This window comes from Dermacentor andersoni, chromosome 7, assembly GCF_023375885.2.
Source record: "Dermacentor andersoni chromosome 7, qqDerAnde1_hic_scaffold, whole genome shotgun sequence".
In the NCBI taxonomy this organism is placed as follows: domain Eukaryota; kingdom Metazoa; phylum Arthropoda; class Arachnida; order Ixodida; family Ixodidae; genus Dermacentor; species Dermacentor andersoni.
The window spans coordinates 21,142,604-21,167,255 of NC_092820.1; the positions used below are offsets into that span (position 1 = coordinate 21,142,604).

General features: G+C 45.6%; 1 long non-coding RNA gene across 1 annotated transcript; it reads right to left on the reverse strand.

The window, feature by feature from the left end:
* Nucleotides 1–9,070: 9,070 nt before the first annotated feature.
* Nucleotides 9,071–21,928, reverse strand: LOC129385990 (uncharacterized). The gene is made up of 4 exons (XR_011895628.1): nucleotides 18,117–21,928; nucleotides 14,656–15,833; nucleotides 13,522–13,602; nucleotides 9,071–11,213 (listed from the first exon to the last, which is right to left on the reverse strand). It is a non-coding gene; the product is annotated as an uncharacterized lncRNA (long non-coding RNA).
* Nucleotides 21,929–24,652: the final 2,724 nt, after the last annotated feature.

Below are 24,652 nucleotides of genomic sequence, written 5' to 3' on the forward strand. Positions count from 1 at the left end.
GACTTTGACTGTCGGGGCTTGGTCTTTGGCGCGTTTTTGTAGAACGGCGCGGTGGGTCCTTGCGGCTGCCCAGGAGGGGGTGCGATCAAAATCAGTGAAACACGTTGTGGGGCTAGTTGGTGCATAGCTTTCAATAGGTGAAGCGCCAATAGTGATGGCACACAAGAAGGAATACAGAAAAGACAAGGCGATACTTGCAACTGTTTATTGAAATCACAGGTGGCTGATTATATAGCCATGAGGAGAGGGGAACGAAAAAAGAGGGACACTGAATATGTGAATGCGCACGTGCGAGAACACTGAGGATAAAGGGAATCACGCTTAATCTAAATCTAAAACTTATCTAAAGACATGCTTTCATTCGTGTATATATTCAACGACGGGGTACTGACACAGTTGTCCCCTCTTTTCTTAAGTGTCCCCTCTTTTCTTGGGTGTTCTATTAAACATACAAACCCTTTTGTTAAGTGGGAAGAAGGGGTAGTATACCACATACCACTGAAGTGTGGAAAAGTGTATATCGGCCAAACTGGCCGATGCATTAATGAACGCCTGCGGGAGCATAAGCTTTCATTGAAAACTGGATATGGTTCAAACTTGCCGCTTCATTGCAAGGCCTGCGGGAATGAGGATGAACAAGTATGTAAAGCAAGGCTTCATGATACGACAATCATGTATAAAAGTAAAGATTCTGTTGCGCGTGAATTGTTGGAGGCCAACGAGATTAAGAAAAGAGGGGACAACTGTGTCAGTACCCCGTCGTTGAATATATACACGAATGAAAGCATGTTTTTAGATAAGTTTTAGATTTAGATTAAGCGTGATTCCCTTTATCCTCAGTGTTCTCGCACGTGCGCATTCACATTTCAGTGTCCCTCTTTTTTCGTTCCCCTCTCCTCATGGCTATATAATCAGCCACCTGTGATTTCAACAAACAGTTGCAAGTAGCGCCTTGTCCTGTCTGTATTTCTTCTTGTGTGCTGTCACTATTGGCGCTTCACCTATTGAAAATCATAATCAGCCTGTGAGAAGGCGTCCTGAATCAGAGGACGTAGTGGCCCGAGGACACAACTGGGTTTAACTGTCCGATGCGCTCGTTGCGAGAGCAAGAGTCCAGTGTTTTTTGCGGCGTCAAGGGCCCGGCGCGGGGAGCGTCCTTCCTTCCGGTCGCGGAGCCTTGAGCGGGCTGGGAGGCGGACGAAAAGAGGGGTTCCCCGACCGAGTCAGGCCAGGCGCGTGCGTGGGAGCGTCACTGCCATTCGTGCTTTCAGGCAAGGCGGCGGGAGTAGTAGCAGGCGAAGAGAAGGAGGGCCACGTGGAGAGGGCTCCTCCGTTGACACAGTTCTCAGAGGGTGTTGCCTCCGTACGCGCTCGCAGTGGCGCGTGAGGGCGGAGCCTTTCGTGTTTACCGGCGGCGCGGGATTGTCCGTAGCAGACGAGCCGGCGACGAGGGGGGAGCGAGGGGCTGGGGAAGCCGCCGCGCTCGGTGGCAGCGGGGTCACACGCATGCGCAGTGGCGTCGCTAGCAGGCGACGCTTTCCATGTGTTGTTCCGCAGGACGCGTTTGAGGCGAGGCGCCCGTGTGTGCAGAGGAATCGGTTGCCTCGTAGTCCACAAGACGCGGTGATTCACGATCGCTAGATGAGTTGACGAACAGCACGTTTTATTCTGCTGGCGTGCCTGCGGCGTTGCAGGGGGGGAAGTTCCGCGAACGGACGAGGTCACTTGCTCCGATGTTGGCAGACGGTAAGTCTTTGTTGGCTTCCATTATGGGAGGAGCGCGAAGTCGATATACTATATAACGAATGTAGCGGAGATCACAAAGGTAGGGGTCGCTAAACAAGGGCTACGCTCGAAGGCGCGGTCGTGGGAGACAAGCGGGCACGGATATGATATAGTCATATCATGAGAAGCCAACAGACACTGACACCAAAGACAACATAGGGGATATTACTTGTGCTTAATAAATGAAATAAAGAAACAATAAATTAATGGAAATTAAAGTGGATGAAAAAACTTGCCGCAGGTCGGAACCGAACCCACATCCTTCGCATTTCGCGTGTGATGCTATACCAATTGAGCTACCGCGGCGCTGTTTCCCCATCCACTTTCTTGGGTATTTATGTGTCCTAGTTGAACCCTGGGAGTGTTAGCCAGCGCCATCACTCACATACCTTGGCGGCGGACGTGGAACGTCCTTCTTGCCGCAGGCGTCACGAGAACGTGATCTTTTTTGGGTGAAGGCAGCTGGTCAATAAACCCACACATGCTACCTGGAGGCATCAATGTTGCCGGATTCGAGACCCTCGTTATGTAATAAACGCGAAGAGAGGGAGTTAACCGAGGGTCCCCATTTTTATTAGTCATATCATGAGAAGCCAACAGACACTGACACCAAGGACAACATAGGGGATATTACTTGTGCTTAATAAATGAAATAAAGAAACGATAAATTAATGGAAAAATAAAGTGGATGAAAAAACAACTTGCCGCAGGTGGGAACCGAAGCCACATCAATTCGTAGAGCATCGCACGTGAAATGCGAAGGATGTGGGTTCGGTTCCCACCTGCAGCTAGTTGTTTTTTTCATCCACTTTAATTTCCATTAATTTATCGTTTATTTCATTTATTAAGCACAAGTAATATCCCCTATGTTGTCCTTGGTGTCAGTGTCTGTTGGCTTCTCATGATATAATAAAAATCGGGACCCTCGGTTAACCCCCTCTCTTCTCGTTTATATATATATATATATATATATATATATATATATATATATATATATATATATATATATATATATATATATATATATATATTGTGACGCAGCAGTTATCACGGCGTTTATTCCGCGTCAAAAGATTAGGCGAACCGACCACGCCCACAGCACGGAGCACACACGAGAGCCAGCCCCACAAGCGATGATGAAGAATCCCATATGAACCCCATATGATGATGATCATCTACAGATGACAAAGAATAGCTTATAAATTCCCACACTAATCTCCCCTCGCGCGAGAGCGGCCATCCTGGCCGCAATTCAACGGGGCGGTGAACGTCTCATGAAAGGCTTCATACGGGAAACGTGGACAATCCCAGCGGCGCGGTAGCGGTGGTCATTTGGAACAATAACTGGTTCCACGCGATAGTTCACTGGAGAAGTCTGCTCCAAGACTTTGTAGGGGCCGCTGAACCGAAGCTGAAACTTGTCACACAAGTCAGGAGTACGAACTGGTGTCCGGAGGAGCACTTCCTCCCCAGGGCGGAAGCACACGACGCGATGAGAGGTGTCGTAATGCTGCTTGCGGTGCCGTGCTTCGATGTTGATGCGGGCGAGCTGGTGACAACGCAGAATGCGGGACACATATTCTTCGCAGGAGGAAGGACATTGATGTACAGTTGGCGCGAAGAAAGAGACGTCAAGACAGGAAGAGGGCGAACGACCATAGACAAGGTAGAATGACGAGTAACCGGTCGTGCGTTGAACGGCGGTATTATATGCAAAGGTCACGAATGGTAAAATTGCGTCCCAGTTTCTGTGATCCGGGTCGATGTACATGGCTAACATGTCTGACAGCGTGCGATGAAATCGCTCTGTGAGGCCGTTGGTTTGCGGATGGTAACTGGAGGTAGTCTTGTGGGTGGTTCCAGAGGCTCTGAGTACTTCGTCTATTAGTTGCGAGAGGAATGCTTTTCCACGGTCGCTCAGGAGGACGCGAGGAGCACCGTGACGCAGTATTAGGGATTGAAGTATGAATGTAGCAACTTCAGAGGCTGAGGCAGAACTCACACAAGTTGTTTCGGCGTAGCGTGTCAAGTGATCAACGGCTGTCACAATCCATCGTTTACCGGTGAGAGTCACAGGAAGAGGGCCATACAGGTCAACGCCAACGACCTCAAATGGTTGCGACGGACAAGGAACCGGTTGCAGTTGTCTGCTTGGAGCTGATGTAGGGAGCTTTCGACGCTGGCATACACTCTAAAAACTAAGGGAGTGCCGGGCACTCTCTTTGAGGGAGTAGCTGCTTGTCCCATATTTCACTCTCTTTTCGAGAGTAGATCGACCCTCTTTGAGAGAGAGTAGGTGAACTCCTCCTGACAGAGTTTTGTTACTCCACCGCAAGGGATTGCTAGTACTCTTCCGCAGAGTGATAATACTCTTCCCACAGGGAGTGCTAGTACTCTTCCGCAGAGTGCTAATACTCTCCCCGCAGGGTTAATAGTACACCGCCAGACCGAGTACTTCTACTCCCCCAAACAGAGTGCTTGTACTCCTTCAGAACAGAGTGCTAGTACTCTTCCCAATACCCTCTTAGCCAAGTCCTGGTCACGCATGCAGGCAGGAAATCAGATCAAATTAGGGCCGCTGATATAGGGTGCGATCTTGTACGCGTTCCAAAATAGAACGGAGGCGGTTCGTTCTTTACGTCACGAAATAGGCGGTATGTTCCGTTCCGTTTGTCCGATAGCAGACGACACGGAATGATTGACAGCAGATATCACGTCACACTTGACGTCATGGCGTTCGGCATGGTTCGAATTGACGAATCGTATTTGGCTCGGTGGAACGAACCGCCTCCGTTCTATTTTGGAACGCGTACAAGATCGCACCCATACTGTTCCCTAGGCGGCTCCTCAGACACTGGCCCGATCCCAAGCGGCCTTCAGAATAGGCGTGAGCAAAGTTATGCAGGATTTTAAAGTCATTTTTTCCTGGCTATTTGATGCCTACCGTGAGGCGTGACTGCTCTGAAGCGGCCTATGCGTATGCGTCACGAACGCCACTGAGGAGAAAAAAAAAAGCGAATTAACACTTAATCTGCAAATATTTTCGCAAATTTCACAATCAGGAGTCACACAATCTAATTAGAATACAATTGTCAAGGGGATCACATACTTATCAAGAATCACAATGCTCTATACGTCATGTGGATTCGAATCCGCGTACACTCGCATTTGTACAATTCAAAACACACATCATAACCATTACACCACAGCGCCGCCACGCCCAGTCGTGTTCTTTTAGAGGTTATATATATACCAAACGTATTTGATGAATCGGCTGTGGTGGGTGGGGTTTCTCTGCAGTGTGCTGTGCTGTTGTGTACTGGAATACGTGTGCGTTTGCATCATTTCCATTCCTTGCTACGACTAACGAAGGAAGACAACGTAGACGACAACGTGAGAACTATTCACGGCTTGTCGTCACCGCAGGAAAATAACAGACCTGCCGTTGAGCTCATGATCGAGTGCTTCTCCAGTCCATGTTCTCCAAAATACGCGGACACAAAGTATTGCGCCAACCATCCACGTATGTGAATTTAATTCACGCGTATACAGGTGAGCAACTGCGACGCCAGTACCAGGCATTTCGACGTGCCTCACGCTGCCGTGTAGGCGTTCTTTTCAAGTGCATTAGTTTAGAGTTTGGTTCAGTCCGCTGTGAGCTGTTGTCCTGCATTAGCAGCGGGTCGTTAGCGTTTTGAAGCGCATGCATTCCAGCATTTGGAGACTGCTTATGCCGATAGCCGCGTCAAATGCATTGGCACGCATGTTTAAATGACTAATGTGTCCACTTGTTACGCCTGCACTGCTCGTATCCTGTGGCAGTGCTCGTTCTAAAAGCTTCGAAGACCATCTACACTCATGCGTGTGTTCAATTTATATATGCACAGGATGGACTTGCCGGCTAGTTGGTTGAGCATTTTAGAAGAAACAGCGCAACACAAGGACGACGCAAAAACATGCCACACCACGAAGCGCTGGTGTGGTTGATGCTTTTTTTCGTCCTTGTGTTTGCGCTGTTTCTTCTTCCACGATACACGCACACCACAGGTACGCGAAAGTTTAGGAGCATAAGTGGTTAACTCTGTTTTCCCCGTTTTCTCTCAGTGTCAATGGCACAGTGCGTTGCCTAGAATTGTGCACGCTTACCCCCATATGCAGAAATGCATCATAACTTGAAGCCCATGCTTGACTTGATCTAAACGACGCAAGTCGTGAACGCACCAAAAGAAAGGCAGTGAGCGTCTTGGGGGACGTTCGCACCAGGCGTCGTTTATATCAAGTCAAGCATGAGCTTTGTATTAAGATACATTTCCGAATACGGGGGCTAGACATCTGCTTCTTCCAGAAAATGTCGAAGAAACGCCCGCCAAAACCAGGCACATTCGTAAACTTAACTAGGCAATACGAAGCTCCATAGAAAAAAAGAAGAGTGGTATTAAAAGCTTTCAGTATTTTTCTTTACTCCAAAATAGTTGCGCTCTCGTGGCTTCACTGTACAGAGATAGTGCAGCGTTAGCTAGAAAGCATGAATTTCCTAACTCCATGCCAAAATAAGCTTGTAAAATTATTTATGTGCTAGAATCCAGGGTTTGTAGCGATCCTTGAAAATCCTTTATTTCTAAAATGCCATTTTCAAGGCATTGAAAACCCTTGAATTTTTAGAAGTACTGGAAAGTCCTTAAACTTGTACACTTGGCTAGACTTAGCAGACATTGCAAAGCGCTTTTTTTCCCTTCTGTGACACTCTTTCGCATGTCACAGAAAATTGTGTCTGGAGGTAATAGAAGGAAAGCGACATCCTTAAAGTTGAAATTACAAAGGAGCTGCAGATACCAGTTTTATGCACATGGAACCGGCGACAAATGTGCTTGGAGGAGCAGAAGCAGGAAGCTCAACAGTTGAGGCATTCGAAGAGAAGCCGTGAAGAGTAAATTGAGAGCGACAGACACAATAAAAAGAAATTAGAAATGACTATTGCTTATTTGATGGTGAAAAAAGCTGAGGCAACAGATGACATCACATACACTGTCAAACCAAACAGTATTCAAAAACTGCAAATGTTGCAGGTCCAAGTAGTTAAAGGGCCCCTGAAACGGTTCGGACAAATTTTGTAGACGCGTAGGGTACAGCTTAAGTAGGACATTCGCACCACAATTTAAGTGAAGCGTTACGTATTAATGGAGCTACAAGCGATTAGAAGTTACCCTCCTCCCTAGCCATGCTTTTCCTCCTCAACTCGTTCGCCGAGCGAGCGGGACTAAGCTCCGCCTTCAATGGTTCGGCGTCACGATGCGACGTCACATCGTCCACTTCCGGTTGTTTTGGAGCCCGCCCCCGCCCGCGCGAGACCTCTCCGCTAGCCGCTTGGCCGTCGACCCCAAGCGGAGCTATCGAAGCAGCGTGCGTTGCGAGCAATCTGTCGTAGCGCCGAACGTGTCTGGTATTCCGGTAACCACAGGCAAGCTGATCATTTCGGCAAATGACTGGAGGCATAAACTCAAGCTGATGAAGGAACTTTAGCGTAGACGTACGTGAGCGGCCTGAACGGTCTGCACGATCCAGACACTTGTTGGCGCAGCGCTTAACCAGCCAAACAAAGCGCTAATATTGCTCTAAACAAGTGTAAAACATTTTAAACATTTATAAAAACAACGTGTTGATGATTACACTCCTGCGAAAAATACACACCAGCAGCAAAGAAGAATACACTTCGTTACTGCTACTGTGTATGGTTGAGCTCTGTGCCACCAGGTGGCTACACGGGGCAGACCATTCCCATTTGCCCTTCTGCTCATCTCATGGCTCATCCCGTTACGGCACAGTCAAGCGGCCAGACCCTGTCCCCTTGCGCTTGCGTTTGCCCTAATACCGGACTCGCGAAACGTTATTGCGTTAGTAATCTTCCGGTGTAAAGTGACGGCCACAAACGCGCAAATCCTGGCGCCGATCGGATAGCGGCAGTCCGATGGGCAGCAGCCAGTTCGCTCGTACCCTGCCTTGCAGAGGGACACGATGTCACAGCTTGACATATTGCCAGTCGCTACTTTTGTAGTCCACAAGGCAACAAAGTCGAATCATAGTGCTCGCGAAAAGACTGAGACCGACTCTAACCGCGGAGCTCTCGTTAAAATGGGGTACGTTGCATACAAGCAGACGACCATTGCTGTTTGCCGGAAGTGCTTGTGTGTACTGAAAAATTGTTCTTGTGCATTCTCTTTATGTTACTTTCTTTTTATAAAAACAAATTAACTAATATGCCAACTATTACGAAGATCATTTGTTTACTATAAAGTTGGAAAAATTATCGATCACGCGCCCTGATCGGCCAATCGGATAGCTCGCCCGACTGACGTCATATGGGTGATTTCGGTCATATGGGTAGGGGCGGCTTAAAATTCCACCAAGCAGTGCGCTGCGATCGGCAGCGATGTGCATTTTTAAAACCTTAGAATAAATTACACGCTTTACGCGGAGCACTTAGATGTGTCAATTAATGATCAGAAGGACCTACTCCAACGACTCAGTACGTTTGTAGAAAATCGTCAAAAGCGTTTCAGGGTCCCTTTAATTGTGCTATTGCAGAAAAACTTTGAGCGCTTTCTTGAAATGCTTCCTTGTGTGCGTTTAGTGGTGGGCGGTGAAAGGCAAATTAGCAGTCTTTCAAATGTTTGAAATCACCGAAATGCGATTTGTTTTGTTTTCTTTTGTTTGCATTAAAGTTAACGGTGTTCTTGAACAAGTTATTGCCTGTCCAAACTACTACACACATTGCACGAGGTCCTTGAAGTTACCGTGTCGGGGCCTCGAAAGTCCTTGAAAACCATTGAATTTTTTTCTTCAATATTGCTACGAACCCAGTAGAACAACTGTCATGGAGTAAAAATCTTGGCTGAACAGGGGCTTATACGCAGAGCACAGGAAGACTAGAAATGCAGTAGTAGGCATGGAGGGCCTGAAAAAAATGTGCCACATCCGCTCGTCTGCCTTATGTTTCTGCACCGACTGTCGCATTTTTAATAGAAGTGCACTTTCTGTTCTACTCCAATAAACGCAACATTACGAACTCCAGTGTGGGGCAGTCCTTCAGCCAGTGCAGAACTTTTTCTGTACATCCAAGTCAGCTCTGTCATTTTTCCAGCATTGTAGTACAAGATTTCTTAAACTGGTTTAGCAGAATATGAGCAGTATACTCTTAAATTAGCTGTTTATTTGTATGCAGAAGTTCAGGTCCTCAGTTTGGTTGCATGACAAATTGCCATACCTCAATAGATACAAGAAACAATTTTATTACAGTTTAATAAAATCCAAACAGTAATAATCACAACAATATAATGACATACATTTCTTTTGGTACGTATACAGCCCATGTCTTGGCAGTGTATAAATTCAACTATACACCGCAAGTACTGTGTCCTGACCACTATTATTCACATGTGTAAAACCATCACAGCAATTCAACAAATATCACAGTAATTAGTGACATACACTTTGTAACTGCTTTACATGAGCATAATGTATACAAATGATCCCTGTGTACCTACACATGACTAGTGCCACCCGAGTACTATTACTCACAGGTGTAAAACCAACAAAGCAGTTCTTTAAAAAATATCACAGTGCTTAGTGACGTACGTGCTTTAACTCCCTTGTAGAAACTTAATACAAACACGTGAGGACACAGAAAGCTAGCAGTGGGCATACATGGGAATACCACCGCCTCAATACTAATTCACAAGTGTAAAACCAACCAAGCAGTTCTTTAAAGAATATCACAATGCTTAGTGACATACATTTTCTAACTAGCTTATATAAGCTTTATACAAACATGAGAACATACACAAAGCTAGCAGTGCACCCGCATAGAAGTGCGGCCATCTGAACACGATTATTTGCAAGTGTAAGCTCAACAGAACAGTTCGTTATAGTGACGCACATTTTGTAACTGCCTTATACAAGCTTAGTGCAAGCACAAGAATGCAGAAAAATATAAATTAAAAACTTGCTCTATGCATACACAAACAGATCAACACAAATGGTAAACACCGCTTTGAAGACAAATGTGACTGTGGCAAAGCGCAGTGCTGTGCCGGTTGAAATTGCCACCCACAAAAGTATTGAGCAATGCTTAAACCACAGGCAATAAAGTGCTGAAAGACTGCGTCTCTAACGTAACTATTTTAATTCAAATTTCTTGAATATAGGGCTCGCTTGCAGATAAGGCATCTGATCCAACTGACCTGATTTTACACCTGCTACATGCATACAATGCACTCAGATATAACTGGTGATAATAATTATAAAAGGCATTTAAAAACTTGATAGTATGATGAAGATGCATGACTAGAAATGTTCTGTCCCCCTCGTACTTGTTAAAAAGGTGTAAGTACGACACATGTTCTTTTTTTCCTCAATTTTTGCATTAATGGACAGCCGGGAACCTCGAACCGACACAAAAAAAAAAGATACTGCTATGTTAATAGTGTTATGAATAATTTCTTGTGAAAGCTTTTTTACAGACAAGTTGCAGTCTCGTTTCTGGAGGTTGAGCTGTATCTTGCAAAATAACTTGAAAAGTGGTCACATGGGAGCATGACACTATATCATAATGTTAGTTTCAGTTGACTCTCTTGCCCTACAAGTCGCTGCTCACTGTGGCCAGTGATGCAACAGCAGTGTCTGTGTGATTTTCATCACACTTCTGTCCTATGCCATTCTTACCAGAGTTGGCGGCACATAGATACCCAAATTTCGATAGTGTTGCTTTCTCAGGTGGTTGCTTTTGATTTGCTCAATATCAGTTGGCACTTCAGCTACATCAAACTTCTTTTTTACCTCTTCAACAACAACATCAACAACAATCTTATGACCCCTGTGTTGTCCTTCTAGTTGCCTACAAAGACCAGTCAATCTAGCAACAACACTGACAGTCTCTACTATCTTGTAATGGGGGAGAGGTGTGTCCCACCATGTGTTCCACATTGTTGTCACTATGTGGGCTGGCTGGGGAGGCAACAACTGTAATATGTTTGCATTTGCATATATTAAAGTGATGCTTGTACTGTGTTATAACACCTAACTTAGTCTTGCACTTGCTGCACAATAACACTGGCTCACAGTCGTGGTGAAAAGCTTTTGTATGTTGAGCAAATGAGTTGTATCCACTACAAAAAAAGTCAGTGATAGCACACATGTTGCTCTACCAGGCCTGGTCTGGTTCCTTCTGACACTGCTGCTGATGCTGACGCGCTGCTGCTTGCCTCGTACACTGTTGCAGCTGCAGTAGACATGGCAATCTCTGTATCTATTGCTGCCGTGTCATCTGTCATGGTAACTTCCAAGTGGTATCGGGCTCACTTCTGCAACAGAGATGTTGTTTGCCCCTTGAGGGCTCTCATGATCAGGGCCAATAATTTCGTAGGCATTGTCTCCTGCATCAAAGAACCAATAAAAACAGCATGAATTAATAAACATAGCTTTAAAAAGTACGGACATCAAGACTTAACCACAAGCTTTGCACATAAGTGACCGGGCTTAATGAATAATACTTGCAGGAGGAGTTACACAATTGTTTGTGTATATTACAGTAAAGCCTCATCAGAAGATATTCAAGAGGCACGGGAAACATGTCTCTCGAAACCAAAAATTTTGAGACACTGAGGAGCCAGACTAGATCACTTTATTATGCATCATCACTAAAGTATGTTTTGATATATCTGAAGGAATAAATGCTCAGGGTGGCTTAAAGGGCCCCTAAACCACTTCTCGACATTTTTTGAACATTTCAAGCAAACACGCGTATCGAAATCAGAATGCCGTCACGATCGACGAAGCCAAATGCCAGAGTGCGTAGCACTGCCGGAGCACCACAATATGAAGAAAATGACCCCGTGCGCCTCTCTGGACCTATCCTGCACCCCCCAGTTTGTGCTGACGTCACCAGGCTGTCTCTGATGATGTCACCAGTTTCCGGTGCTGTCGATTGGTGGAACGAAAGTGTGCGACTGCCGGCAAGGCCTGCAAGCAAATACACACACTCCTTCCTCGTCGCGTTGCGCACGATGCCATTGTGGGCAGCCAATGGGGGCAAAGAACAGAAACGCCAACAGAAGGGTCTCCCTATGAGGCTCTTCAACACGAGTCACCATACAGTTCCGTTGTATTAGCGCCACCCCTCGCAGGACGACGGGCCAGCGCGGCAGCAACAGAGCTCGTTGGTGTTGGCCTGTCCCGTAACATTTGGAGGTGTACTAGGCAAGGAAAAGACGATACTGTCCATATGGCCTGTACCAGATGAAAGAGTCAAATGAGTGGGGACTACTTTTCAATAATCAAACACACGTAGCTCCACTATTACTGCACCGTTTCGAAAAATTCTCGTGGCTACCTGTTCATTGCCTTATTGTGTAGAACTGCAACACCGCAACTAAATTTCAACCTTTGTGGTTTAGGGGCCCTTTAAAGAAGACATTCACAGCTTTTTAGTGACTATAGATTGTGTTAGCTTCCTTCCCAACTTCTGGAATTTAAACACTTCACTTTGCAAGCCTTGTTGCTCGCAGTACCTTTGAGGTGCTCTTAGACGCTCGTCAGCTTCAACTGCCGACACTTTCTGCCCTGCACTGTCCTCGTTGCCCTCCTTTTCTGGTTCATGCTAAAAGAGACATGCGCGATTGACTTGTGTAAGGATTGCGTGATCTTTACGCCCTTCGGAGCACACAAGGTGCACAAAGTGAATGTGTCTGGGTTGTGTCCCTTCGAAGTAGTGAATACTTAAAAAGTCATCCTTAGTAACAAAGGTGTCTCTTGTATACAGTATTGTTAACGTGGCAAACATCAGAAAACCAACCAAACCATTTTCAGATGTCTCTTACAACCAAGTGCATCTTGTAATGAGATTCTACTGTACTGAATATTTTTCAACTATGGATCATCTGCATGTACATATAGTCACAAAGACATGTTGTGTGTTATGGCGAATCGGGAAACAGTTCGTACTCTTACTTTTTGTCCCTAACATAAGCAGCTGATAACAATATGATAAAAAAAACAGGCAATGAGGCTAGAATGGAACATAATCCTACAGCTCTAAACAGTTTTTTGGGCCCACATCATTCTCTCATATGACATAAGGAAACAACTTGATTGCAGTAATGGCTGCATGTGATCTGAGTTGATTGAAACAAACTATACGTAAGGTTGTCCTGTATGTAATTTTATCAGAGTGCTTTTTAGATGTCCTGCTGGTGATACTGGCTGCGCGATGCTTCTCATGCTTTTTGGCAAGATTCCTTTTTTCCACTCCACTTTTTTTTCAGATTTTCTCCCCTTTCCCTTCCCCTTGTGTAAAATAGCACACTTGAAGTATCAAATCTGTTGATCTAACGTGTGTATCAAACCTGTTAACATGTGTGCTTCTCTGTGGTCTGTGTTGTATTTTTGCGCTGCACAATTCAATTCAATATGAAAGATGGAACGTCCCTGCGTTTAGTTTAATTGTGTGTGTGTGTGTGTATGTCTCTCTCATGTTTTGAAATATATGTACATTCAGGAGTGCCTGCATGCCCTTCTCTCCTGCTGCAGTGACGAAAAGGAGAGCCTGTTTATGTACCATAGTAAAAAATTTAGAGGTTTTCGCTGTGCCCATTACATCCCTTATCATATGGATCTGTCACAATACAGAGTAGCAGTGGTCCATAATACTAGCCCATCCCAACATAATTATAAATTAACACATACCGACATGCTGCGAAACAGCTGTTGCAAAGCCGCTGGTGAAGGCAATTTCCGCAGCACTGCAGTGGTACAGCCGAGTTCCACCTGTATAGTGACAAATCCATATGCGTGTTAGCAACTCAGTAGTTGCTGATGGTTTCATAAGCTTTACACTACAGAATAAAGTAATCTAGACAACTTTGTTGGAACAAATGCACATAATTAGGACACCACTTAAACACTAACACGATTAATTGCCCCCAATCTCTCACTCACTAAGGGATAATACTACTGTAACATCGGTGGAGAGCTCAGATTAACACAGCCCATAAAGGACAAGCGTTCTTTGAGGAAAGCAGCTATAACAGCGGTTAGTTTTCTTGATCATTTTATGTGGTAGCTTTGATTTAAATGTCATGCAGTACTATAAAATACGAAGTGCCGCATTTCTAGCAGCAGAAGGCGTCGTCAGGCTCATGGTACAACAGATTTTTGCACTGTTTGTCAGTGAGCCGACACATACAAAGAAAACCGAATTCACACATACATATACAGTGTCAAATGCACTTCTCCTTCTGAAAACGCAGCCACCAGTTCCAATGTTGCTGAAAGGAAAGGTTATATAAAGTGCGAGACTGCATGGAACTACCACTTATGACTGTAAATGTATGGTCTGCTGATTGCAGAGGTAGTCACATGCTATTTCTAGTTTCTTTTAGAAGCATTACTAAAGAATAAATTAAAATCTATTCATAAGTCACGAATTTCATGCATCCACAGTTTGGCTAAATAACCTGTGAGAAAAAGACATGTTTACCTGGAATAGCAACCTTTTTTCCTGCTGCAAAACTTTCCTTCGAATTAATGAAATAACTTTACAGCGTCATAATGCGTTTCTCGCAACTACTTGCCGGCAGTGGCGAGTTAGTGTTTATATCCGACTCATTGGGCGACAATACTGCCAAACACAAATGCTTCACGAACACGAGAACACGTCCCTCGCAGAGAATAGCAACCATATATGCCTCTGTGAGACATGATCGCACCTTTGGTCAAAATGTACATTAGAACGACATCACCATCTCATTAAAAAAAAAAGCCTCCGTACAAGGCAGCCGCCAACTGCATAATGTGAAATTGCAACTGATGTCCACTTACTGGTGGCCTGTGTTTGAGTCACTTTTGGCAGTTGACTGGGTGCTGAGAAATGCACGTCCTGGGCTGTCCCTGCACAACATACAGGGTTATGTCAAATGTTGAAAATATATATATGCCGGCATTTCATCAGTCGCAAAACAAACGAGTAAACTAATAAACAACTGTGATGTAAACAGAGTACACATCATAAGATAGGCTGTCAACTGTTAATGCATTACGCAAAAAACCTAATGCATAGGAAAGACTATATGTATACACACGAAGATGACACACAATTTAATTCGCTCTAGGTTTTTCCGTGCAGTATATTCAAATTATTATGTCTCGTGGTTAGAGCAAAATTAGTGTGAATTACGAACTAAATTATCTACCCTGGAAACTTTTCTTCAATATGCACCTGTGCGCGCATCAAACGAGTAGCGTTGTTAAATTTACGTACATGGCATTTAACATAGTTGCTGAACACGGATTTCCTTTGCCCTGTGTCGTGTACAGTGAGCTACATATATCTGCCCCCCCCCCCCTTTTTTGTACTAGCCATACTGCGTGCCACTGCACCTATACGCACGTCAATAAGCCTCACGACACAGAAATAAAAAAAGCGCCAATCACCCATGCCTGCATGTTGTAGTGGGCCTAACCTAACCAAGCATGGGCTGTTGCTTTTTATAGTAAACACAGGCACCGTGCTCATTGCAAGTATGTATCATGTCGCTAAGCAAATACGCAATTTCATTGTACCACTATTTTTTTATCACATGGATATATCTGTTGAGAGGCAAGACAAAAAGCAGTCACTTCTCAGAGCTAATCAGCTTTCTTAAAACACATTTTTAACTTTTCAATGACACTTGCTGCTATGTGTTTGTCTCCAGAGAGCATACTTGATTTGACTTTCCAATCAGAGACATTACATAAATATACCATGTTAAGATGACTGCCTGGAGCACGTGAGAATTTTCATCTTCGTGTAACATACTGTATCTTGATTTTGTTGACATTTGGTCAAATGGTACACCCAATATACCCACATACTAGTTTTCTTGTCCAAATAACATGCCAATGTATTTTGATTTTTTGGCATTGGCTCCTCTGCACTACGTGAAGTCGCGCTGCACTGGCTCTTTCACATCCTCGTGTCCTTGCAGCTGCCTTCTTGCGTTATACAAAGCGGGTGCCTGAAAAATATCGTATGCAAAAGTCAACACAAGGGCATGGTGCAAAACAACATCAAGACAGTCAAGGCCATGGCAATGAAAAAGTCTTAGCTCTTAGTCTTCCTAGTGAAATGTATGCAAAACGTCCAAATGACTGCAACCGTCAACTGCTAAACTAACTTCAATTTTTAGATTTAAGCAAAAAAACAAATAAACCACAGTTCATCCTTGTTTTTCATGAATGTTAGAATACTCCTGCTAATGAATAGAATATTGGTCATTTTCAGACGTCATAGGTCTGTCGTGAGTCTGGTGTATCGCAAACACCACTTGTGACACATCCTAAGCACGTGCCCAGTGTGCCCCCCCCCCCCCCCCCCCCCCCCGCACCATCCCTGGTTGTGCCACTGCTGAAGCCATAATTTGAGGATTATAGCTGCAAACATGATGCTCAGTAGGGATGAAAATATTGTCCTTCAGCTCAATGGATATATGGATGTGCCTATAAAAAAGGGCAACAAGGCTTGTTATGGCAAGCTTGCCCACATTTCAATACTAACAAGTAAGTTCACTGCGGCCTGCATCTAAGCTTACTAAAAGGCATGAACTTCTTTTCATGCATGAGGTGCGCAGTGGAGTTCATTTTTGACAGACCCGACTACTGCTGCAGTTTGAAATCTAGCATTTTAGATTCTTGTAGGCATGTAAAAGTTGCAGTTAAACCGCAGTTATTAGTTTATTACACCAACCTATTGTTCTGTGTACGACAGACTGGTAACACGGAATTAAAGCAACATTTTATTTTGATATTTTTTCTCTACTAAAAATATTCAAGCGATAAACACATCTTGATCTGCCATGCTATAGCAAAATGCACACATTACGCTTGTAACCCCCAGAGGAAGGCTGATTTAGCTGTTCATATGACATAACTCTGACACGCCAACTCATATTAGCAAATGCACAGGCATGTCCAAAACAATAGGCGTATGCAAAGCGCCCCTGCAATTGTAATTCCACACAGCAGCCGTTATATTCGATGCCGATGCGTAACTAGCTGCTCGACAATTCACCAAGTTCGTAGACATAAGCATCCTTTCAGTTTCGCACCGTGCACGAAAACCGCAACAGGAGACGAAACCAGACCTATAATCACACCATTTCAACATGAGCAAAAACAGTTCAGTCTTAGGGATAAACACTGTGAGAGCGATTTAGTGCGCGACGGCGACGAGCGACGGCTTCGAGCGACAAAACGGGCCGTCGCTTGAACAGATGGCTCGGTTCTGGAAATCTAGAAATCGTCGCTCGTCGCCCAGAAGTGCTATGGGCGACTAGCCAATAGCGCGAAGCCGGAACTGGATGTACATACATCGCTCAAATACTACCGATTGTCGCGCGGAACGAGCAAATGATTCAGTTTTTATACGTGCAAGGATAAGAACGTACTGCAAGACCTCCGGAAATATTTTATGCTACTTTTTATAGTAAAATACATCAACGTAAATTACTAAAGCACGCGTCACGCGTGACTGCAGCCCTCATGCCGGCAACACCGGGGAGGCGTCGCTCAAAATCGTCGCTCGCACGGAGTACGACTTGTAGGCGACGAGCGAACGCGACAGCCATCTCCGTCGCGTCGCTTGTAGCTGCCGCGCGCAAGATCGCTTATATGGGGTTTATACTTTTTTCAGCATAAAACATGGATTCCTCATGCGTTTTCAGTAAGTTCAAGATAACGCGCCCAACTGACCTCTTGCAGCATGCAGCTGAATGCCTGCGGCAAAGTTTCTAACTAGCACTGGTGCTGCACGTAACTTCAGTGGTCGCAGATTCCCCCTGCGCGAGACACCGTCAAGCGCGCGGTTTATTTATAAAAAAAAAGCATGCTGCCAGCAAAATGACGCCTTCTATTATGTGACTCCTTAGTTCAACAGCGTTCCGTACACAGTAGACTGCCAAACTGAATAAATTCAAACACACAAAACGCACGCTAATCACGCTCCGCATAGGGTCGGAATCACGGGCTGGTGAACTAACCATTTTAAGCGTCCTCTCGCCTGGCGTCTTATTGAACATACCATAGTTCTGGCAGCGTTTGCGATTTTTAAAGCTCTTACGGACAACGGCAAAGTGATAAAATCACATGCAGTTATCGCGACGACTGGCTTTTTCGATTGACATCGAGAGATACAGCGCGTATGCCTAGTCCTTTGTCAATCGCGTCGGCTAAGCGCAGCGACGACTTCCTGGCGATAGCATGACATATACGGACAATGTGCACCTAAGTTAGAATTCACTTACCGTGGAGGATTTGCTGTTATATCCAAGGCATGACGAACGACTGTCGTGTTTTCGTGGCGACGCGAGATGGCTGACATACGATCTCCCTTGGCTGGCCTTTGCTGCTGCTGTGCTCATAGAATAAAGAACAAACTTAGAGAAGGGAAACTGTACCTTCCGCCGTGGTTCGAAAATAAGCAGCGGCAGCGCATGGAACTTACTTTGGAGGACGCCAGACGACGCTGCTCACATTTTTTTTTTTAGAGCAAAATTCAATATGGCCGTTTTTTGCCGGTCGCGTACGCTGGTACGCGCCGTGCTTGCCCTGCAGGCTATGCGGCATGCCTCAATGCCTTCGCTGCCGCGTAGGTGGTGCGTTCTAATTGCCAAGAGCCTCTACTGACGCCCATACAAACAAGCCACAAGTGAGTGAACACAACGCGCGACTTTATTGGCAGAAGGCAAGCAGTGTACATTCTCGTGCAATAGCAGAAATAAAGTTTGCATGTCGAGATACGCTGGAATCATTGACGCGAGCTCGTAAACGGCTCACCGTCGTCGTCGCACGTGGTGGTCAGGTTAACGAGCAACAACCAGCAGCGGAAACATATTTGACAGAGTGTGCCACTTGTTTGCAGCGACAGTCGCCGTTAAAGATGCCCAAATTGCATTGCGAAGCAATCGGGAGACGCAGGCATCCGCTGCCGCAGCCTACACAGCGACATGGGCTGCCCCAGATTTTAGCCGTTCACTCCTTTCCAACCTGCACGTTTCTTTTCTTTCGGGGGCCGCTAATGTGTGGCTCACACTTGGTGTCTCACATTGTCTCACTATGGACAAGTCGCTTTCGTGGGCATCGCCTCCATCAGCTACTTTTGCGGGCCTTTCCAACCATCTGGCTATCAACTTCATACGCATCGGACTATGTAAGCACGTATGCTGGTCTCCGTTCATGCCTAATCGCGGCCAAGAAAGGCCAGAGGCACAATATGCTCATTGCTGCAGCCGGAAAGCGCGAACGGCGAGCACGAATCACGGTGCATGAAAATTGGGAGTCTATGTCGCTGTGCAGGCTGCAGGAGCGAATGCTTACTTCGAGAGACTGCTTCCCAGTGCAACCGACCAGGCCGCAATATTCTAAAAACATAACACTGCGACCATAACCAAGTGACATAACAGCAAAATTAAACAGCAATCAGTCACCGCATGAGGTTCAGACAATACATTATACATTGGCGACGAACCATATGGCAACAGTGAGCATTCACATACACGGGTCTCTTAGGGTACATTGAGCTGCCTACCTACAGGCGTAGTGCCTGCCTTCGTCGCATGTGGTGGTCTACTAACGAGCAACAACCAGCAGCAGAAACAGATTGGACAGAGTGTCCCACCTGTTTGCGGCGACAGTCGCTGTTAAAGATGAGCAACTTGCAGTGCAAAGCAATCAAGTGACGCAGGCATCTGCTGCCGCAGCCTACACAGCGACATGGACTACCCATCATTTTAGCATTGACTCCTTTCCAGCCTGCATGTTTCTTTTCTTTTGGAGGCCGCTAATGTGTGGCTCACACTTGGTGTCCCACATTGTCTCAATATGGACAAGTCGCTTTCGTGGGCATCACCTTCATCAGCCACGTTTACGGGCCTTTCCACCCAACTTCATACACGTCCGACCATGTAAGCACTTATGCTGGTCTCCGTTCATGCCTAATCGCGGCCGAGAAAGGCCAGAGGCACAATTTGCCCATGGCTGCAGCAGGAAAGGGTGAACGGGGAGCACGAATCACGGTGTGCGTAAATTGGGAGTCTATGTCGCTGTGCAGACTGCAGGATCAAATGCTTACTACGAGAGGCTGCTTCCCAGTGCAACCGACCAGGCCGCAATATTCGAAAAACATAAAACTGCGACCGTAACCAAGTGGCATAACAGCAAGATTAAACAGCAATCAGTCACCGCATGAGGTTCAGACAATACATTATACATTGGCTACGAACCATCTTACGGCATAATGCTTGCCTTTGTCACATGTGGTGGTCTGGTAACGAGCGACAACCTGCGGTACAAACAGATTGGACAGAGTCTCGCACCTGTTTGAACCAACAGTTGCCGTTGAAGATGAGCAACTTCCATTGCGAAGCAATCAGGTGACGCATGCATCTGCTGCCGCAACCAACACAGCGACATGGACTACCCGGCATTTTAGCGGTAACTCCTTTCCAACGTGCACATTTATTTTCTTTCGGGGGCTGCTATGTGTGGCTCACACTTTGTCGCAATGTGGACAAGTCGCTTTTGTGGGCATCACCTTCGGCAGCCATTCTTGCGGGCCTTTCCACCCATATGGCTATCAACTTCATACACTTCGAACCATGTGAGCACTTATGCTGGTCTCCGTTTTGAGCAAATCATGGCCGAGGTAAGCCACAAGCACAATTTGCCCATTACTGCTGCAGGCCAGAACGAACGGGGCGCACCAGTTACGGTGTGTGTATACTGGGAGTCTATGTCGCTTTGCGGACTGCAGGAGCAAATGCTTACCTCGATGGACTGCTTACCAATGCAACTGACCAGGCCCCCACATCTGAGAAACGTAACACAGTTACCACAGCCAAGTGTGGCAGCAAAACCAGATTCTGCAATCAATCACTTCACTGTAGCTTGCACAAAGACCCAGGCTATCAAGGAAGAGGAGCAATCATCAACGAGACTAGGAATATGGAAAATGAGAAAGCTTGCATTCAAGAGAGAAGCCACTCTGCTCTGCAAGCATTGAAGGCTAAAAACATCAAGAAAAGTAAAATGGTGCATAGCACATGTGCATAGGTTAATGCAAGACGCATGCCGATGCTGCATCAGCTATTTCAGGAGAGGAATTGCGCATGACAACATACACTAGAAGATACTGCTACAGATATGTTAGGCTGCTAGACAGTGACTGGTATTAAGTATCAGCGAAGAATCGGTTTACCTTTATATTTGGATGAGGATGAATGACCTCTAACAAAAATGGGCAATGAGAAAGCTTGCATTTATAGAAGAAAAATTACACTTGGCACAAACGGAATTAACATGGCTAGGAAGCTGATTAAGGGCAAACTGATGGAACTCAATCTTTTGGCCAGCGTCGTCCGTGCTTGGTCAGATGTTGCAGGTGCACCTGAAGACGAAGAATTTCTAGAAAGTCCTTTTTGAGTTACCTAGATGACTCAACCAAATGTCCGTGCTGGTGGAATGGTGGCTGAAGCTCTTTTCAGTCTTGACACAGTCCTCTGCAGACTTGATATCTCATTCATATTCTTCTGCATGTGCTTCTTTGTTCTTGGTGTAAAAGCCTTGCAAATTCGGCTCCAGCCCCTTCCTGTTGGCGCAGATAGGAGCTCCTGTGATGACCAAGATGTGCTTGGCATAGACTCTGTTGAGGCAAAACGGTGACACATGAGATACAGCACAGATTAGCCAAATTTATGTGTGTTTTATATGTTCGAACCAATTATACTGAACCATAAATATGAACAAACATTCATATCTGCTGCAAACAGCAAGCCAATACAGCATATATCAAACATATTTATTTCTGAACCATGTGTTGTTTACCTTGTAGTAGTAGCCAATGTCCACACAATGACCTTGTTGTAGCAGGCAGCAGCTTCTGTTTAGTGCGTGGAGTGTGTTGCTTTATACTGGTGCCGTCTTCATTACTGCATGTCTGGAACAGAAATTTTGACTGAATCAGAAATTGAAAAAGCAAAGTTTTAAAATGCAAAAAGGTGTGACATATATGTTGTAATGATTTGCGACTACAGAACACATGCAAATGTACACTGTCTGTTCTAGGGTACTTAAGCAGCATGTTGAATAAATATTGCTATTGTCCATAAAATTGATGTCTGCCTAACTACAATGCATGTCAACAGCGCAAGTACTATTAAGATCACAAATGAGAACATTTGTGGGTTCATTTATACACTAGAAGTGATCACACTGCTAGTTCCACAAGCAAATGCATGAAAGTCATGAAGCTATTAGAACTGATGCATTATTTTTTTGCACGAACGTGATGCACCGCTTCACTACTGCAAAAATAAATGCCCTACGGTAAACCAATCTGAACAGCAAGAACATTTGGAACCAACAAGTACGAAATATGGGTGAATTATCATGCTTGCAACTGTTTAATACATTAAATTCTGTACTTTCACTTCATTTTACCAAAGGATTATTCGGTTTTGTGGATGAAAGACGTTGCCGGCCGACTCGAAAAAAATGTTTAATATGTATATTGATAAGGCTACTCAGTCACCTACAACCACGGCTACAATAACATGAAAAATGAGACGCGCGTTCCGATATCGCTCTTTCTTTCCTGGTTGTGTGTGTAAACCAAACGACAGCCTCGCAAGTAAAGGTTTATTTAGGAAACAGCAACTGAGATCCTCACTGCCCATATGTAATGCAGGATCTAGTTCGTTAACTTGTGCCCGCCTGGAAGGTAATGACACGGATATTATATAACGATTCAAGCAGCGGTGTTAAACGACTCACCGTTATTGCCGTTGTCAGCCGCAGCAAAATCCAGCTCCCGTTTCGATGCAGACCTGTTCCGAATGGCTCACGACCGAAACCCAACTGCCAGGCTTACATGTCCGCTTGCAAACACGTAACTTCACCCCAAGTTAAATAACGCGAGACATCGAAGCGCAAGAAACTAGTTTTAGAAACAAAGCAGTCTTGAGTGTACGAACGAATGAATCCGTGCCGCCGTGCACTCGGAAATACCGGTAAAAATTTTTAATCCAGGCCAGAGGTCACGTGAAAGATCGATGATGCTGAACGCTATTTGCGTTTATAATGGCGAAGAAACAATAAACTTACTAACAAAGAGTACAATATCTAATTAGCAATGATAATTTTGCCCTGTTTTTATGTAAAAGAAAATGCTTCAGTAATTGTAAGAGAAAGTTTGTAAGATAAAATTGCGCTTGTTACGACGCCTCTACCGGGAAATGTTGGAACTAACGAACGAATCCCGAAGTGATGCTACTACGTCGGCTTTGTTAGCAGCGGCGCGCGGTCGATTTTTTCGCCCTCTGTGGCCATTTGTTGAACTTGAGAGTGTGCTACCCCTGCTGTGCTGCTCGGCGGAGGGATCACCTTTCTCCGGTGCTGTGTTCCGCGATCTTGAGCGCGCGCGCGCGCGGTGGAGCAACTCCGAGTGAAAAAGTAGAGCGCTCGCTACGCGTTCCTTTGAACTGCGGCGGCCTGTTCTCTTAGAAGCAAAACGATGTGTTCTTTGCTCAGCGTGCATGAATGATACATTGCCATGTTCGGGGCCAGCCACCTACAGTTGAAGCAGAAGATTACGCTACGTTTTGTTTTCTATTGCCGCAAGAGTCTCTCTTTTCTATTGTCGCAAGAGTCTTTTCACTCTCTCTCTCTGAAGGGGAGAGTGAAAAGCACATTTCACTCTCTCCTTGGTGACAGAGTGAACAATGCATTTCACTCTCCTCGACATTTTGCGAGAGTAAAACGACGCTTTGAAGAGTGAACCGGCAGCTTCACTCCTGCGATACCCTTCCTAGTTTTTAGAGTGTAGGGCGCAGGAAGCCACTACCTCGCTACACTGGCGGACAATCCAGGCCCTTTGATGCGGTCATAGGTTTTCTGGAAACCAAGGTGACCAGCAGCCATGTCGTCGTGAGAAGCCTGCAGGACATGAGCACGTAGAGAGCGTGGCAGGACAGGAACCCAGCGTTGACCGTCAGGGTGATGGACATGGCGGTACAGGACGCGGTTGTCAATCTTAAATTGCGTCAGCTGCCGACGAAGGCGGGCGTTAGGCGGGCGCAAAGATCCTTGAAGGTGGTCTATGATGCGCCGACAGTAAGAGTCGGCAAGTTGATGAAATTGGAAGGATTTCTTGTCGTGTGGAGGCATCTCGTCGACAGTGGCCAACAAGAAAGCATCTGAGGAGGGATCGAGCGAAAGCTTGTCACGGATCGTAGTTGGTCCATTGCATGGCGTCGTAGGAAGCGGACTGCGAGAAAGCGCGTCTGCATCTTGGTGTTTTTTTCCGCACTTGTAGGTAATGGTAAAGTCGTATTCTTGCAAACGAAGAATCCACCGACCAAGTCGTCCAGACAAGTTCTTCAGCGTCGAAAGCCAGCATAATGCATGATGGTCTGTAACGATCATAAAGTGGCGGCCGTGAAGATAAGGTCGAAACTTCTGCACAGACTAAATGATAGCTAGACATTCCTGCTCCGTGATGGTGTAATTCTTTTCGGCGTTCGTCAGAACGCGACTTGCGTATGCGACGACCCGCTCACCTAAAGTGTCGTCTCGCTGTAGGAGAATGCCACCAATGCCGTGACCACTAGCATCCGTATGCAGGAGGGTAGGAGCAGCTTCATCAAAATGGCGTAGTACTGGCTCAGATGTGAGAGCGCGCTTCAGATGGGCAAACGCAGATTCACATTCGGGAGACCATACAAAGGGAACGTTAGAACCCAGTAATTTGTGCAGAGGGGACGCTATTGAGGCGAGGCCCCGTATG